This window comes from Bidens hawaiensis, unplaced genomic scaffold, assembly GCF_021521415.1.
Source record: "Bidens hawaiensis isolate Kalapana, Puna unplaced genomic scaffold, B.hawaiensis_p1.1 tig00001692_1, whole genome shotgun sequence".
Classification (NCBI taxonomy): Eukaryota; Viridiplantae; Streptophyta; class Magnoliopsida; order Asterales; family Asteraceae; genus Bidens; species Bidens hawaiensis.
Genome location: NW_027491096.1, coordinates 3941771 through 3951924, shown reverse-complemented (window position 1 = coordinate 3951924; position 10154 = coordinate 3941771).

The following is a 10154-nucleotide window of genomic DNA, read 5'->3' as shown; positions in this document are numbered from 1 at the left end:
TTTCCAAAATGAAGTTTTCCTTTAATCTACAGGTTCCTGATTCATCACGTGATCTAGTCCTTATCTCCTCGGAGAGGGACTTGGACTTTATTGAGCAAAGAGCTTGGGGACTCTCACAATAACGATACTCAATCAGCAACCCTTTAACATTTCAAGACTTATCTTTCAAGGGTTGGTGTCCAATGCAGAGAAAGCAGAGGGTCAAAGATTCCTCATGTATCAGAGGTTTCTACAGATCTTGATAGACAGAGTTTTATCTGATCTTCAACGAACTGGCGAAGTGTTGAGGTTGCAGAATCCAAACATCTGCAAAGGATTGAAAGATGCAAAAAGCAAATTTGTTGATAATGATGAATGTGATGTACACCTATGGTTGCTTGTACCAGCACTAGGAGCCATTAATGTGCCTAGAACTCCAGGGAATAGTGATACTGAAGAAGATGATGGTACAGATGATAATGATCAAAATGATGATGGGGACCATGGTCCGGAGGGTGGACATGATATGGTTGTTGGTGATTATAATGATGCACAAGAGGTTGTTGAAGGACGTATGCCTTTGATTAGACAAGTTGCACATGAGGCAGATACTGCAGAAGTAGAAGATCATGAGGAGACAGCAGAACAGGGTGAGGGTGTAGTCAACCAAGCTGTAGAGCCAATGGATGATGATCTTTTTGTAGCACAAGTTGTAACAAATGTTGCGGAAACAATTAACAAAATAAGTCCACCAGACTCACCACCACCTACAGTTTACAATGATGACACGGAAACAATGTTGCGGAAACAATTAACAAAATAACTCCACCAGACTCACCACCACCTACAGTTTACAATGTTGCGGAAACAATTAACAAAATAACTCCACCAGACTCGCCACCACCTACAGTTTACAGTTTAATAATGATATTCCTTCTTCACCAACCACAACAGAACCTGCTTTATCTAATACTGAACCAACTGATACCATTCCTGTCCCCACACCACCTACATCTCCACTATAAGATCCACTCCATTCCTCATCACCTCAACCATCCTAACCCATTCAAGATAAACCTGCTACTGACACTACCCCACCAACTCAACCAATCCCATCTTCTGAACCATATAAAGCTCCATCTCCTGAAACTGCTGAATCTGAACCATTCTCTGAACCCGCCCCAAATCCGACTCAAGAAACCCCACCATCAAGCCCTAATATTTATGACATTGTCTGTGAGAATGCAAGGCTTGAATTTGAAAATATCATGTTGAAAGAATAGAAAGAAATTTTGGCCTCACGGAACTCGGCATTGGAGGCTGCTTTAAATGAAGCTTTATTGAAGATTCGAACCCTAGAGGGGCAGTCTGAGGTTTAGAAGACCTTAGATGCACCAAAACAGAGGTAGAAACCTGAAGGTGCAGATAGTCTAAAGGTGATTGGAGAGCTATATGAAAGCTCAGATGAGGAAGTTGGACCATCAAATGCTTTAAACATGCTAAATCAAGCATATGATGATGGAGATTCGGATGTTGAGGGGGAGAATAAAGAATAAGAAGAAACTAAAGAAGAAATAATGAAAAGAAAAGAAAAGGGAAAGGGGATTGCATTTACTGATGATGATCTACATCCCCTGCCCCAACACAATGTTCAATCTGATGACATATTGCACAGAGAAAATATAATTGATCCAGACATAGCAGAAGTTGAATCTGTGAAGACTGCTATGAGATTGATAAATGAAGAGTTAGAGTCTTTGAACCAAGAGGATGAGGAAGAAATCCCTTAGGATGTGCTTGAAGCACTAATAAACATGAAAGAGAAAGAAGAGGAATATGAGAGGAGGCTGAAAGAGGCAGATGAAGCAATAAAGGATACACTTGATGCCTTAAGAGAAAATATGAATGTTGATGAACAAGAATAAGACAAATCTGAAGAACAAGTGACAACTGAACAGGAAGAGCCTGCAGTAATTGAAACTGAAATGCCTGAAACTGAACCTGTCGACATTGAAATAGAAAAAGATAATGAACAAGAAACGGGTCTGGGCATAAGAGAAGAACCAGAGGCACCAAAGATGCCATGGAATGTTTATGTCAAATTCATTGCTCAATTAGTGATACTTAGAACACATTATGATATCTTACTAAATCCTGAAGAGTTTAGTCCATAAACCGTAGCTGCAACCAAGAGGGATCAAGAGGAGCAAAGAAAAGAACATTGGGAGAAAAGCCAACTCTTGCTAACAGACAAACCTGAACCTGTTATAGATGAAGTTTGTGAAGAAGATGATCATAAGTCAGAAGAGTTTAATGATGAAGAATCTGTGACCTCTGAGTCAGTTGATGAAGAAATTATACTGGAAGGACCAGAAGTGGAAATAAATCAGCAGAACACTCCCACTCCATCTCATTCACACTTGAAACGAAAAGATACATCTGATACGGAAACACCAAAGTCCAAGAGACAAAAATCAATGAAGAAGATGATATACAAAATAAGGAAAGACAAATTAGAAGAAAGAAAGAGAACTCAATCTGAAAGACATGAAGAACCAATGATTGAGGCTCTTCATAATCTTGAAGAAGTAATTGACTTAGAAGAGGAGAATGAAGATAAGGAGGATGAAAAGGAAAATGAACACAGAGACTATCTGATCAGCCTGAACTATGATCTTAAGTATCTTCAAAGACTAACAAAAGAAGACATAGCCAGAGAAGCTGAAGGGTGGAGGATGAGGAAGTCTAGAAGAGAAGCTTTGATTAAAGCCGGTCACAAGCCTGAATTCCTAAACTTGCAATCCTTTGATTCAATAGACAAACTTTACAGAAATACTCTTGTAAGTGACGTTTCAGACTATGTGAAGAAGATATCGAGGAAGAAGAATGAAGGGGAGAAAGTGTTAAAGGAGTCGAATAGTAGCAAGAAGAGAACTGAGAAGAAAGCAAGTGATGAAGCAGAGTATGAATCTTTGAAAGCCAAACACAATGATATAAATTTCTTCAATTATATGGATACAGCTATGACTTTTTGATTAATCTTTCTCTTGAAGAACTGAAAAGAAAAATCCATCTTGTGAAAGAGTCTCACAAAGACAAGAAAAGTCAGGAAGCATATGAAAGAGAACAAGAGCTAAGGATGAGATTAGCAAGGGAAAGAGAAGAGGCTAAGAAGAAGGAAGAAGAAGTGAAAAGATGGTTTGAGGATCCTCAGAGAGTAGAAATACTGAAGAAGATTGTCATGGGGAAAGGAATGACAGAGGAACAGTTTCAGAACATGCTTCACGAAAAATTAATGGAAATATACAATAGAGAGCAGAAACTGTACTTAGAGACACAAAGAAAATTGCAGGAAGCAAAGCAGAGAGCCGAAGAAGAAGTTCGAGCAGAGATGATGAGTGCCCTACATAAAAAGGGAGCAAAAATGTCAAGGCTAATTGTACAAACAGATAAGACAATAAAAAAGTGGTATGAAGAGGCTAGGCTGCATCAAACTTAGAATTTCTAATTATGTAATGAAATGACATGTTCTTGAATGATATATATTTGATGTCTGCTACATGTGTAACTCTATGCAGGTGTGTTTTGGTGTATCTGAGCTTGTTCCAATCTAGGGGGAGATTGTTGGGTCGGATTTATGATAAGGAATATTGGAATCTTCTCAACCTTCTTAGAAAACGGCTAAGTATGGACTTCGAGCAAGCATAGACAATCGAGCATGGTTTTACTACTTCGAGAAAGGTCTTCAGAACCTTAAATGGTTGATTCTTCTAAGTGTTAAGGCTTCGAGAAAGCTACACTACAACGAGCAAGAGTATTCTTCTATCGAGCATGGATTGCCAATCGAGCAAACAGCATGATCATACAAGTTTTAACCAAGTGTTATGAGCACAGGATGATCGAGCACATGGGGACAAGCATGGAGGCAATAAGAAGATATCACGTGATCAAAGCAAGGACTTCGAGCACAGTTCAGTTCCCGAGCAAGATTTACATCCGAGTATGCTAAAGATTGCTGAATAAGTATAACTGAAGACATCAAGAAGAATGAGCTTGCTCGATGGACTAGTTCGAGCAAAGCATGGACCAGTCAAGAAGGATTAAGTCTGCTGGAAGGGAATATCTTCACTGAAGATATTCTAAGTAAAGTATGCTCGAGAACACTCATTGAGCATACCTAGCATAGTGAGTTTGCTCGAGCAAGATTGTTACCTTGCTCGAGGACTCAACACTTGTATTATTTTGTATTTCATTATGTAATGATTGGAACTTCTAGAAGGAATGTCAGTGTCTATAAATAGGGTCCTAGGTTTCCAATAAGGCACGGATTTGGATAAGGTTGGTACACTCGGAATACGAGAAACATTCCAATATTCTATTTGCTTCCTCGTACAGCCGCTGCCGCCACACGAAACCCTATATTTATTTATTTATTCATTCATTTGTTTATTCATCTATGTTAAATAATCAAAATTTATGTGTTATTTAGTTTACATCTTGACTTTTACTGAAATTTGAATTGAAATGCGAAATACATGGTGGTTTATGAAAATTCTGTTTCAATTTCACCTTTTGTTTTCGGATTTTTGTTTTATTTGAAATATGAAATTTTATAGTGACACATGAATATTAGATTTCAAACTCAATATTGTTAATATTGTTGATGTGATTTTTATTGAAAAGTCATAGTGATAGTCGAATTCAAATGTGATTTTTTTTCTATATTGAATTTTCATCTATAGATATTTCAATATCAAACTCAAAGCCTTTTTCAAATGATTTTTGTAAATTATAACTTTCATTAAATTTGATATTATTCGATTATCAGTTTATTTACCTCTTGTCATGTCACTTCATGTTATTTCCTTCAATTTACCTCATGATTAGTTTATCAATTTACCTCACGTTATGTTACCTCAAGTTTTTTTTTTCTTCTTTTAATAATAAATTTACCTCATGTTATTTCTTCAATGTTACCTCATGCATTTCTCCTCATGCTATTTTATCAACTTACCTCATGCTATTTTATCCATTTACCTCATGTAATTTTATCCATTTTATCTAGTGTTATTTTATCTCATGTTATTTTATAAATTTACATCATGTAATTTTATCCATTTTACCCCATGTTATTTTACACATTACCTCATGTTGTTTTACCTTATGCTATTTAATAAATTTACCTTACGTAATTTTATTCATTTTACCCCATGTAATTTTACACATTACCTCATGTTGTTTTACATTATGTTATTTGATAAATTTACTTTATGTAATTTTATTCTATTTTACCTCATATTATTTTATCCATTTACGTGATATATCTTATAAGTCTACCTTATGATATCAATTTACCTCATGTTATATTATCAACTTAGCTCATGTTATTTTTATCAAGTTGCCTCATATTATTTTTTCTCAAAGTTATCTCATTCTATTTTATCACTTTACCCCAGCCTCCCACCTCAATAAAATTTTATGTATTGTATCTCGATCTCAATCTCAACATTATGTCACACCATTTTAATAAATTATCTCAAATTCTATCTCAAATTCTATGCGATCCCTCGCAATTTACATCCTTGGTTTATTTTCATGACTTCATACTCTATTGTGTTTTAAAAAGTTACTCGACTACGCATATTCTAAACTTTCCAAACTTTTGTGCAGGATCATCGACAACTCGACATGATTTGTCACCGCAACATATGTTTTATCTAAAAAAATTAAACCTTCACTATTATCTCATTTTAATTTATAAATTTTTTTCTCTTTAACATAAGTATCATAATTTCATATTTCTCTGGCACTTTATCACGCCATTTTATTTTTCAACGTCACATAATTTATTAAACCCAAACCAAAAGTAGGGAATACCCCACCATTCCGTATAACCCACGCAAAATCCCGTTATGCTGCCAATGCATCAATCTCGGACTGATTGAGTCACCTTAGCTAAACATACCATGAATCCATTGTTAGAATTTATGTGTGAATGTGAGTGAGTGTCCCACATCGGTGTGGGGATATAATGAGGAGTGGGATATAAAGGGAAACAAGTAGACTCCATTAAATCTGTTGTTACATTTTACTTGGACACCTACCCGCGCGCAGGGGGGGGTGGAAAATCGGGTTCTGGGTCAGGAAAATTTTCTGAACCAATGCGTCGCCCGCGCGACCTGCGGACACGAATGCCGTTCGAAATAACCGGCTCTGCGTGACACCCGTTTTTGTGACTTGATCCGTTTTTTTTTTTTTTATCTCATTCATCAAGTATCTGCTGCATTAAGAGATGTCATAAATCAATTCTTGATTGCTGCTTTAAGAGTATGTTTAATGAACAACTCTTCAGTGGCATATCTGTTATGGTCTTTAAATCAGGCTTTATGATCATGGTAATGACAACTCTTCAGTTGAAACACTGATGAGTATAAAACCCTCTTGATGCTACTGTTTTAGATAGCTTAGAAACAGAAACACACAACTCACAGATCATATTCGCATTGAAGCCTACCGATCGATTTCAGGCAAGTGTTAGGTCCGGCAGTACGTCTTGGTGCTGTTCGAAACCGGCGTACCCTGGGAACAGACTCGGAATCTGTTTAAGGGAATTGTGTCAAACACAAGCCCGGTTCTTTGTGCTCGTTATTACTATTTCTTGTTTGCAGATTATCCAACAAACTTAAACAGATTATTATTATTATTTTTTTTACTGATGTTTTGCTCGATCGATTTCAGTGATGGATAATCAAACGTCTCAGTCAGTGTTTTCTGCTCCTGTTACGACCTCTGGTGTCGAGGGAGTTCCTCCGGTGTACACAACATCTGTTGCTGTTACCACTGCTTTGGTCGCACCGTTGCCTAATGCTGTGGCAACCCATGCTGAGCGACCCGAGAAGTTCAACGGAGTCAACTTTAAACGTTGGCAGCAGAAGATGCTGTTCTACTTAACGACATTGAATCTGGCTAGGTTCTTGTCTGAGACTGCTCCTGAGGTTGATGAGGACGCCATGACTGTTCATTCAGTCAGCGCGATGCATGCATGGAATCATTCTGATTTCCTATGCAGGAACTATGTCCTTAATGGATTGGTTGATTCACTTTACAATGTGTATTGTAAAGCAAAAACAGCTAAAGAGCTGTGGGAATCACTTGAACGAAAATATAAAACCGAGGATGCAGGTTCTAAGAAATTTGTGGTGGCCAAGTTCTTGGATTTTGCTATGGTCGACTCAAAAACTGTCATGAGTCAAGTTCAAGAATTGCAAGTCATTCTTCATGATGTTCATGCAGAAGGAATGGTGTTGAGTGAAACGTTCCAAGTAGCTGCTATCATTGAAAAATTGCCACCGAGTTGGATAGATTTCAAGAATTATTTGAAACATAAGCGAAAGGAAATGACAATTGAAGACTTGGTTGTACGTCTTCGTATTGAAGAAGATAATAAGGTTGCTATTAAAAAGAATGTCATTCCTGAAATTGCTAAGGCCAATGTGGTAGAGCATGGTAGATCATTTAAAGGCAATAACAATAACAAGCGAGGTGGGTTCAAGAAATCCAAAGGGTCGAATTTTGGACCCAAAGGAGGAATTATGAAAAGAAGATTCCAAGGGAAATGTTACAATTGTGATAAGCCTGGACATAAGGCTAGTGAATGCAAGCTTCCCAAGAAGGAGGTATCTAAACAGGCCAACATGATGAATGAGGTGGATAACCTGGTAGCCATGATTTCTGACCTCACAATGATGATTACTGAAGCAAATATGGTTGGGTCAGATAACCAGGAGTGGTGGGTTGATACCGGGGCCACCCGCCACGTGTGTGCTGATAAAAGTATGTTCAATACTTTTAAAGAAGTGACAAGTGAAGATAAACTTTTCATGGGTAACTCTGCCACTGCTGATATCAAAGGGGAAGGAAATGTGATCCTAAAGATGACTTCAGGAAAGGAACTTACATTGAGCAATGTGTTGTATGTTCCAGAGATTCGTAAGAATCTCGTGTCTGGATGGCAGTTAAACAAGTTTGGTTTTAAATTGGTGTTTGAGTCTGATAAAGTTGTGTTGACCAAAAATGGTATGTATGTTGGAAAGGGCTATGCTTTGCATGGTATGTTTAAACTAAATGTAATGGTTATCAATGGAATGAATAAGACTGGTTCTAGTTCTGCTTATTTGCTTGAGTCTTCTAACACGTGGCATGGTAGACTAGGTCATGTTAATTTTAATTCCATTCGTCACATGATAAAATTAAACTGCATACCAAAGATTGATATTGACTCAAACCATAAATGCGAAACTTGTGTAGAAGCAAAGCAAACTCGAACATCGTTCAAAAAGGTTGAACGAAATACAAGTCCACTTGAATTAATACACACAGATGTGTGTGACTTGAAAGCAATTCCTACGGGAAGTGGAAATAAATATTTCATAACGTTTATTGATGATAGCACGCGATTTTGCTATGTGTACTTACTCAAAAGTAAGGACGAGGCTATTGACAAATTTGTTTTGTTTAAAGCCGAAGTTGAAAATCAACTAAACCGAAAGATAAAAAAGGTAAGGAGTGATCGAGGTGGTGAGTATGTTTATCCTTTTGCAGATTTATGTGCAAAAAATGGGATTATACATGAACTTACTCCTCCTTACTCACCTCAATCGAATGGTATGGCGGAAAGGAAAAATCGAACCTTAAAAGAAATGATGAATGCCATGCTAATAAGCTCTGGGGTGAGAGAAGACATGTGGGGGGATGCGTTATTATCAGCAAATTTCATTCTAAATTTAATTCCCCGGAAAGAAAAGGATATCACTCCATACGAATTATGGACTGGAGACAGACCATCATATAAATATCTACGAGTGTGGGGGTGTCTGGCCAAGGTGGTAGTGACACCACCAAAGCGTTTGGTGATAGGTCCAAAAACCGTAGACTGTGTGTTTATCGGATACACTCAAATGCGTGGTCCTCTTAGGTTTATGGTGTATGACTCCAAAAACCCTGGAGTGTCCAAAGGCACCATATTGGAATCAAATGATGCTTCATGGTTTGAGCACATTTTTCCGTGTTTAAAAGGACCCAAAACGGACTTACAAAATTCATCCGAAAAGAATGTCCCAGACATGGAAAATATGTTCAGAGAAAAGGTTGGAAACAACGAATCTCAAGGACAATCTGAAATTGATAACAGTGATATTCGAAGGAGTAAAAGACAAAGAATCGAGAAATCGTTTGGTCCTGATTTCCTCACCTATATGGTTGAGGAAGAACCGCGAACTTATCAAGAAGCGGTAAACTCCTCAGATGGACCTCAATGGAAGGAGGCAATTAAAAGTGAAATAGATTCTATTTTACAGAATCATACTTGGGAGCTAGTGGATCTTCCTGCTAGATGTAAACCACTAGGATACCGATGGATTTTCAAGAAAAAATTGAAGCCAGATGGTACCATTGAGAAGTATAAGGCAAGATTGGTAATCAAAGGATTTAAACAACGAGAAGGACTGGATTACTTTGATACGTATTCGCCAGTAACGCGAATAACTTCCATCAGAATGGTGCTTGCCATTGCAGCTATTAGAAATTTGGAAGTTCATCAAATGGATGTGAAAACGGCTTTCTTAAATGGAAATCTAGAGGAAGAGATTTACATGGAGCAACCCGAAGGCTTTATAGCCAAGGGACAGGAAAAGAAAGTTTGCAAGCTTGTCAAATCTTTATATGGTTTAAAACAAGCTCCAAAACAATGGCATCAAAGGTTTGATCATGTCATGCTTAACTCCGGATTTAAGATAAATGAATGTGACAAGTGTATATATGTAAAAGATACACCAGACGGATATGTCATATTATGTTTGTATGTGGATGACATACTCATTGTAGGAAGCAATGAAAAAGTGATAACTGGAACAAAGAATATCCTGAGAGCAAGATTTGATATGAAGGATATGGGTTTAGCGGATGTGATTTTGGGCGTTAAAATCACGCGAATCCAGAATGGACTTGTTTTAAGTCAGTCTCATTATGTGGATAAAATTCTTGAGAAATTCAATGCAAATGACTCTAATGTGGCTAGAACTCCGATTGACACGAGTCAACATCTAGCCAAAAATCGAGGTGAGCCTGTGAACCAATTAGAGTATTCAAGAATTATAGGTAGCTTGATGTATCTAATG